We start from the raw sequence: 9,854 nt of genomic DNA, 5'->3' as shown, positions 1-9,854 counted from the left end.
CCAGGTTATATCCTTGTGGATGTTGATTGTTTTTGTTCCTTCCCAACACATATATTGGGATGGTTTTCCCCATTGAGTTATATCCTCACCGGGACAAGCCTTGATTTGGTGTGCCTATCTAGTTTGATCCTAGATCGGTCTCTTGAGACTCTTTTCCTGTTTCCCCGTGGTAAAAGAATAATTGCTCAATAATTAGTAATTATTATCCCCGGTGGAATCTGTGGTTTTCTGCCCTTATACCGGTAGTCATAAACCTGTTCTCTTTCCCCTGCAGAGTTAACCTTTTATTCATCATAATCAATGGCGGTTACTCTTCCATGGTTTCCTACCCAGTATCCGGTAGGTGTAATCCCCTCCTTAACGGTTATCTTCATCCAATATTCGGTGTTGATATTCCCTCTTTTGCCTAGATAATTGCCCTGATTACGCAATTTGTCCCCAGCGGGTCATCTCTCGTCTACCCTATTGTTGTTGGTGACGATTGTTTCTCTCCTGAATTGGTCATCATTATATACCTAGTTTCGGTATCCCGATGCCTTTTCTTTCCAGTCGATCTATCCTTTATTAACCCAGTAACCGGTTGTGGATAATTGCCCATGCGAGTATATCATCTATGTTCTGACGGTAATAGATGATGTATCTCATGCACTCTTTAGTCGAAGCTTTTGTTCTCCCCCAGTTGAGTAAGATTCGTATCCCCTCTGTGGAGTCGAATATCCATTCTATAGTCGAGCTTTCTTTTTAGCCCTCTTGTGGATGATGAGTGTCCTGGGAATATTCCCCAATTAACGCCTTGGTTGGTCACCTATTATATGCCCAGTAACCGGTATCCCTGGTGTTCCTTCCTTTATGCTCCCTATTATGACTTTTTGTCCCCTGTGGAGTCAGAGTTCCTCAGTTGAAATATACCTTTTGGTTCTTCCTCAGGTGTTTTGAAGTCTTGATATCTCTCACCCTTATACCGGTCTTAGATACTCATTCTTCCCGAGCATGTTGTATCTCTCGCCCTTTCGTCGGTGTTTAGATCCCATGTCTCTTTGAGCTTATTACCCAGTAACCGGTAATACCTCATCTCGCTGCTTCCCCAGGAGTGTCTTTTTAGACATCCCCAGCGAAGTCCCTTAGTGGATTGTTTTCATCCGGATTTTATCCGAAGTATCCGTTGTGGATAGTTTTTGATGTATTGGCATATTCCCCAATACATGCATCTTCGAGTCAGCTCGAGTCTTTCCAATGGATTTATTCCCTTTGGAATTCTGTTCCCCAAACTTTGAGTCGTGACCTGCTCGCGCATTTTTATCCCTTTTCTATCCCCAGGAGAGTCCCCAGAGTCTTGGTCCCATGGAGTGAATTGCTCATATGGATTATCAGTGGCTTCTGATTTCTTTGCTTTTGTGGACACATATCTCCACAGAGTGTTACCATTTTTCATACCTACATTTGCATCATGAGGTCTCTTAGGGACCAAAATTCGTCTCTTTGTTATTATTTAAGCCCATTCTACCCCGTCGAGACGAAGATTTTAACCTTCACTTCTCCGGCTAGAATGACCTTAAATAGGGGCATCTGTAAGACCCTAATTTTGGCCCTAAGATCCCCCATGGCATCATAACCTTGCATTTGCATAGCCTCAAGGATCATAAGCATCTTGGTTCCCTTTGCCTTTGGGTGGGACTCCTTGTGATTGGTTTGGGATCACCAAGCATGCTTGAATTATATATCATTGTTTCTCTTATTTTTGCTTATTAACCAAAAGCACAAAATGTGTCACTAACGTCTTTTGTTTGAAGCTTGAGTATCATCCAAGACACTTTGTGGATTCTATTCGGGTGATCGGTCAATATAAGGGAATGACGTGGGTTACTTCCAAAATGTTCCAATGGGATCTATTCACCATTCCGAATGCTACTCCTGAAGGAGCAAGAATCTGTTCCTGAGTTGTCATGCTCGCTAGGCGAGCAGAATGGTTCGCCTAGCGAACCTTGAACTGTCATGCTCGCTAAGCGAGCAGATCCTTCGCTAGGCGAAGAGTGCGCATTTCAGAATATAACAGAAAGTCATGAGCTTGAGTTACCCTCATTTGAAGTCCACCAAGTCACCAAAATCAGGTTATAAATACCAGAGCTTCATTTGGAAACAAAATAGACTGGAGACTATTACTAATCCTGGATTATCAGAGGAGAAAAAGAGACAGAAAGACAAAGAGCAGAGAAGAGAGACCTAGGAACCAATCTGAAGCAACCTCCAGGAAGCTCTGAAAAGTTCACCCCGACTCACATACCTTTTCACCTTCGTCTCACGCAAACCCTAACATTGCTTTGCAAACCCAACCGTGCCATTCGAGTTTAATCGATCTCTCCAATCAGGTTTGCCTTATTCCCATAATTTTATGCTTTCAATTTGAATGCTTTGAATGTATGAGGTATCGTTCAGTTTTGCCCTCGGGTTTAGATATGCATGAATGTGAAAACAATATCTTGAATGTTTAACCGTTTTGTTTCTGAGATGATTGCCATAGGGTTTGGGTTACCGAGGTCGGACTGTTATCGAATGAAAAATCCAGAACCCGTAGGCGTTCGCTAGCACTATCTCTAGGCGAGCATGTAGCGAGGCTTCGCTAAGCGACGCAGCAGCGATCACGACAGCATTTGTTTTTTCTGTTTGCCCTAACCTGTTTTGTTTTCGTCATGGCATTGTTTTCTCTTGTTATTCTAACCCGTTTGTTGAATTTTTGTGAGGGCTCACATACTCTTGCAGGGATGGCTTGCCTGGTGTTCCAATTTATTTGTGGGATACCACCTGGAGGTTTACTAGCCTAGGACTGCCCTTTTGCATAAGATTCCCTCAAACCCAAACCAACTCATTGATCTTTCGTCTCCTAAGAACACGTTTATTCCTTCTACTACAGGCGAGTAAGTCTCCAAAGGTCTAGCATCTGGTAGATTGCGTAGTAACGTCGTTCACCCCAAAACCCAACCCTTAACCCGTAGTTAGTCGAACTACGTTTTGCTCTGATTTTCATCCCAGATGAGATACGTAGGCATAAGACGCGATGTCTTAGCGAGCACACTCCTCTTTAACCCATAGGTAGCCGAGCTACGAAGACTCTGATTCTCAGATTCAGATGAGATACGTATGCAGTGGATGCGACATTTGTGCGAGTCAGTTTCTTTTGACCCTTCTTTTAGTAAGTAGTACATTAGATAAACATACACGCTTTTCTCATCCCTTTAATCATGTTTGCACAAATAAATTTTCACAAAACAACAATCTTTGCAACAAATGTGAAAAGGGCTCCCTAGGAGTACCTAGGATGCTTTGGGTGCCTAACACCTTCCCATTGCATAACTAACCCCCTTACCCAGATCTCTGACATTTTTACTAGTTTTTGATTCGATAAAACTTTTAGGTTTTTGTTCGCTTTCTAACCATTCCGTTGGATAAATAGAAGTGCGGTGGCGACTCGACTTGTATGATTTACCTTGGATTTAGTCAATATCTCTAATGGTAACGAATACCCCGCTACACTTAACATAGCGCTAAATTTGCCTTATGGCACAGTAACTACTAACACTAACTATTGACAATTAACATTTACTTTATGCAATTTACTTTTATGAAATTTACTATTCTTGCACATATTATCCATTTGCTTTTCTCTTTGCTCATTTGAGCACATGTTTATGTTAATGCCATTTGCCTTTTGCTCACTTGAGCACATAATTGTGTATATATTATTGTGCTTGTATTTCTATTTTGATTGTTGTGGACCAAATGCAAAGAAATGGACTTAGTTTCTAGGACTTCCCCTATGCAAAGAAATGGAGAATTGGACTTAGGTTCTAGGACCCTTCCTTATGCAAAATTGGAGTAAATGGATCTTAATGGTGAAGTTGGATTAGAAGGACCAAATCTCTAAACTCATTCTTGTCCATTCTTGTTTTACTTCATGGAACTTTTGATGTGTGTGCTTTTGTGCTAGGAGTTTCCATTTGAGCTTAATTTGAGGACCATTGCCATGTTCATCTAAAGAAAGAGATGCAAAAGCCATTGGAGGATTCTTAGAAGCATGACCTTGTGTTTGATTGCTTGAAATATTTTCTTTGTGGTTGCTTTGTTCCAAAGGATGGGAGCTACTTGGATCATCAATATGATCTCAAGAGAGGAACTCCTAGTGTGGTTTCATTTCTTATCCCTCATCTTTTTGCTTTGCTTAGGACTTTAGCCCTTCTTCTTCTTCTCTCCACTCTAACCCAAGCCAAAACCTTTTGTGCAAACATTTAACTATTGTTTTCAAACATTAGAAACCTAAGCCTTATGCTTTTGATTTTCAAACTTTCTTTTCATAACACTTCTTTTGAATTGAACCTTTAAGTCAACTTTGACCATTTTTTTTGTATATACTTCTAATTGGTAAATATAACCCATTCAAATGTTTTGTGGTTCCAATGGCCACCTTCTTAATCAAATTTTCCATAAAATTTAGCTATTAGGTTTGAGTTATCCTTGAGGTAGATGTAATACTCACCTATATCCTTAGTGATGGACAATGAGTCTTCCATGCTTATTATAGGGTTAACCCCTCACTAGCATGTTGAAGCTATCCTCACATAGTGGATTTGTGGTTTGGTTGAGTTTTCTCCCTTTGATAACAAAAGACCTTAAGGCTTTTGGACCAATCAATTCACCAACTCATTTTATGATTTTTACCCCAAACTACGAGGTTTTGATCCTATCTTTTTATAAGATGGTACGTAGGCAATGGGTTTATCCATCCAACCACAAATGTAAATAAACTTGTATATTCCCCTCTCATCTCTTCAATCATGTTTGCACAAACAAATTTTCATAAAACAACAACCTTTGCAACAAGTGTGAAAAGGGCTCCCTAGGAGTACCTAGGATGTTTTGGGTGCCTAACACCTTCCCATTACATAACCAACCCCCTTACCCAGATCTCTGTTTCTTTTACTAGTTTTTTTTTAAAACTATTAGGTTTTTGTTCGCTTTCTAACCATTCCTTTGGATAAATAGAAGTGCGGTGGCGACTCGACTTGTATGGTTTACCTTGGATTTAGTCCATATCTCTAATGGTAACAAATACCCCGCTACAGAAAAGTGGCGACTCCACTGGGGATCTCTTGCCTAGTGGGTTTTGCCAACTTTTCATACTTGTTGTATTGTATTGTTTTGTGACATATTTTTGTGCAATTTGGTATTACTGTATTGTATGTAATGATTGATTTGCTTAATATTAATTCCTTGTATGCTTGGTGATCTTTGTCAGATGAGTTCTATACCCGGACTCGAGTGCACTTAGGATAGGAGAATGGCGTAGTCTTGTTGACTTGTGTGGAGTTATTCCTTAGCAAGTTGACTTGCAAGTCCATTCACTTGTTGGAGGTCATGTTGGGATCAATAATGTCACACAAGTAAGTTGTGGTTAGACATTACTCTTTCCAATATAGACCTTAGAAGCCAAGGACCTTAGTTTACCAAGCCCATCTTGGCCTATTTTTAGGATGTAGTGCGAAAGTCGTTCAAGTGTAAGATTTGATACGATTGTTACGCGATACTACACTCATAAGAGTCTTTCTTGAGAATATTTTTGGAATACGAGTAGTCGTTTCTCCGATAATATCCGAAAGATGGGATGATGACTATGGGAACCTCTTGTAGAACATGTTTGGCAGGTTTAAACCCTAGTACACTCCCTTTTGGGTGGTTCTTAACCTAAACTTCATGCTCGTGACTTGCAACAAACCCTTGATTCATGGTTGATCCGTTCATGTATCCTTAATATCAATGGAACTTGGGTGTAGATAAGGTGTAAACCATAATCCACCAAAATGGATGATTGATATTAAGGATAACATGATCCATCCCATGATCTTTGTTTGGTGTGCTTTGCTTGATCCTTGAGTGTGATTGTTGCATTCATGCATTCATGCACTCATTTGCATCCATATCATCAATAAAGAAGAAAATTTTCAAGGAACTTAAGGGGTTTTATTTGCAAAATTTTCAGACATGGAAAGACAAAGAAGGAATACAAAGAAGTACAGCTTCAGACAGCCAGATTTGAAAGAATTAAGGAATCTGACATCCTATGTATTAGATCCTTTGGGTTTCAAAGCTCGTTTTGGGAAGCTTCTTCCTCTTCTGACTACTGAGGTGGACGAAGGGTTGATGAGTGTATTGGTGCAGTTTTATGATCCCTTGTACCGTTGCTTCACGTTTCCGGATTTCCAGCTTTTGCCTACGCTTGAGGAGTATGCCTACCTTGTGGGTATACCTATTCTAGACCAAGTACCGTTCAGTGGCTTGGAGAGTATTCCTACTTCTCAAGAGATAGCTGATATGTTGCATATAGATGAATCTCTGGTTGGTGCTCATATGACTACCAAAGGTGGAATTCAAGGTCTCCCTTCTGAGTTCCTTATTGCTCAAGCTACTATGTATGGGAAGGCCATGAGTGAGGACGCCTTTGAAGCCATATTTGTACTTCTCATCTATGGATTGGTTTTGTTCCCCAACATCGACAAGTTTGTGGATGTGAACGCTATTAGGATCTTTTCTACTCTTAATCCCGTTCCGACTCTGTTGGGTCATACCTATTTCTCTTTGCATATGAGGAATGCAAAGGGTGGTGCCGCCATTGTGTGCTGTTTTCCTCTGTTGTATAAGTGGTTTATTTCTCACTTACCTCAGACGGTCGCCTTCAAGGAGAACAAAGGATGTCTACGGTGATCCACGAGACTTATGTCTCTCACTAATGATGATATCTCTTGGTATAACTGTGTGTATGATGGTGTGCAGATTATTGACTCTTGTGGTGAATTCTCCAATGTGCCTTTTCTTGGTACATGTGGTGGGATTAACTACAACCATGTTTTGGCACGACGTCAGCTCGGGTTCCCCCTAAAGGATAAACCTAATAACATTTTGTTAGAGGGTGTATTCTTTCAGGAGGGTAAAGATCCCCAAGGCTTGAAAGACAGAATGGTCCGCGCTTGGCGCAAGATTCATAGGAAAGGAAGGAAGGAGTTAGGCCCTAAGAATTGTGTTGCTATGGAGCCTTATACTGCTTGGGTAAGGAGAAGAGCTTCTGAGTATCTCATGCCTTACGAGTATCCGAGACCTACACCTTTGGTTATGGTTGGGCCTTCAACCCTCCCTAACTAAGGAGTAGAGGAGTTGAGAGACGAAGACCTATCACGTGCCTAGATCCGTGAAAGAGAAGAGTTGCTTCAGCAGATTAAGGAGAAGGATGCTTTGATTGAGTTCCTCGAGCATCAAGTTATTGATGATCCTAATGATGCATGGACTTCTCTACTTCCTCAGTCTTCCAAGTTTTGGAAGAGGAAGTACGATCGACTCGCCAAGGAAAAAGCAGATATGGAGGCAGCCTACGAGAGGGAGGTGAAGAGGCTTCATGCATCCTATCTTCCTGTGTCCCGAGCTTTAGATGATTGTTTCTAGGGATACATAGGATGACTATTTTCCTTTTCTCTTGTATATGATTGACAAATGCTGTACTTCCTTCTCCTGATATTATTTGATGAGATATTTTCATATGTGATGAATATTTAATATTTCCAAAATTTGCAAATAAAACCCTAGAGTTCCTTTGAAATAAAAAACAAATCATATGCACAAACATTGCATGCATCATGTGCATAAGCAGGTTTTGGTTCCCGGCTTCTTGTCCTGTGGTCTAACTTTGTGTTCTTCATTTATTTTGAAGACAAGCTGACTCACCGATACTACACTAGAGCCAACACTTCAAGACTGATGGATCAACTAGAGCAAGAGAACCGTGAACTCAAAGAGGAAGTAGCCAGACTGAGCGCTTTGATGGAATCATTCTTGGCTGCCCAGAGCCAGTCTTCTCCGACACCTTCAACTCCTCCCTAGAGGACAGTCATCTCTGAGATTGTCTCCTCAACTGTGCCTGTAGCCAGTGCAAACTTTGTTCCGACAGCCATGCCAGCCGGATTCCTGTGGGGGATGCCTCCTAATTTCATGCCTGAGGGTCATGCTCCAACTTTTGCTTCTATGTCGGCATCTAGCCCGGTCCTTGCTGTTTCTCCTCCTGTCGTGCATACTATGCCCAGGGTAGACGACACCATCTATCATTCTGAGCCGTCTGAAGGCCCAGATGTCTATGAGAAGATGGACACTATGAACGATCAATTTCTTGAGCTTCGCAAGGAATTGAAGACTCTTATAGGAAAGGATCTTTTCGGCAAGTCTGCTGCCGAACTGTGCTTGGTTCCCAATGTGAAGATACCGGTGAAATTCAAGGTCCCTGACTTTGAAAAATACAAGGGAAATACTTGTTCTCTCAGCCACCTGGTCATGTATGCCAGGAAGATGTCTACTCAGACCAACAACGACCAATTGCTCATCCACTACTTTCAGGACAGTCTGTCTGGTGCCGCTCTACGCTGGTACATGGGGTTAGACAGTGCAAACATCCGATCCTTCAACGACCTTGGCGAGGCCTTCGTCAAGCAATACAAGTACAACGTGGATATGGCTCCCGATAGGGATCAGCTAAGGGCCATGTCCCAGAAGGACAAAGAAACATTTAAAGAGTATGCCGAGAGGTGGCGAGAAGTGGAAGCACAGATCGTGCCTCCGCTAGAAGAGAAGGAAATGACCAAGATCTTTCTGAAGACCTTGAGTTTATTCTATTATGAGCGGATGATTGCTAGCGCTCCTTATGACTTCACCGAGATGGTGAATATGGGGATGCGTTTAGAAGAAGGAGTTAGAGAAGGACGTCTAACCAAGGAAGAAGGCTCTTCTGCCAAGCGCTATGGGTCGTTTGCAAAGAAGAAAGATGGAGAGGCACATGCTGTGACCTCCCATGTGAAATCAAGAAGACCCTCTGTGAGGAGGAAGACCGTGCGTCCCGCCGGTAACCAGCACAAGGTGGCTCACATAACACCTGTTTTCAGAGATAATCAATAGTACCAGCAACACAATAACAATCAGCAACCACCTCAGCAATATAAACAACAACAGCACCGTCCGCAACAGCAGGCCTACCAGCCTCGAAACAGTAATCAAACCAGCACGAGTTACGAGAGGAAAAAGGTCACTTTTGATCCTATTCCGATGACATACGCAGAATTATATCCCTCTTTGATAGAGAGGAAGTTGATTACTCCGAGAGATCCACCGGCTATACCTGTTAACCCTCAGTGGTGGTATAAGCCTGAATTGCATTGTGTCTACCATTCTGGTGCTCCCGGCCACGACGTGGAGAATTGTTACCCTTTGAAGACCAAGGTTCAAGACCTTGTGAGGTGTGGCATTCTGTGTTTCGAGGACGTAGGTCCTAATGTGAAGAAGAACCCATTGCCCGAACATGGGAAATCTGTCAACATGGTCCAGGGCTGCCCTGGCAAGTACAAAGTCAAATATGTTAGTCATATTCGACAATCTTTGGTTGAGATGCATCATTTTTTATGCGAGTACAATCATTATGAGCACGATCATGATAGATTCCGAATATGCCCTATTAACCGATTGCGTTGTCACCAGGTGCGCAAGGATCTTCAGGAAATGCTGGATGAAGGAGTCATTGAGATTCTTCAGAATATGAATGTTGACGAAGATGAGCCAGAGGTCAACGTAATTTCCCTAGTGTTCCGGATCCCCAGGCCTGTTACCATTAAGTATGATGGTAGTAAGCAGAAGGTTTCTCCTGTTCTTATCATTAAGCCTGCCGGTCCAGTACCATATTCTTCTGAAAAAGCAATTCCCTTTCGTTACAACGTTGTTGCTGTAGAAGATGGGAAAGAAGTGTCTTTGCCTTCTTCCTCTGTTGTTAATATCGCGGA

Source organism: Lathyrus oleraceus, chromosome 6 (genome assembly GCF_024323335.1).
Source record: "Lathyrus oleraceus cultivar Zhongwan6 chromosome 6, CAAS_Psat_ZW6_1.0, whole genome shotgun sequence".
NCBI lineage: Eukaryota > Viridiplantae > Streptophyta > Magnoliopsida > Fabales > Fabaceae > Lathyrus > Lathyrus oleraceus.
The sequence above is the reverse complement of the archived record's forward strand: the minus strand, read 5'-3'. Positions refer to the sequence as shown.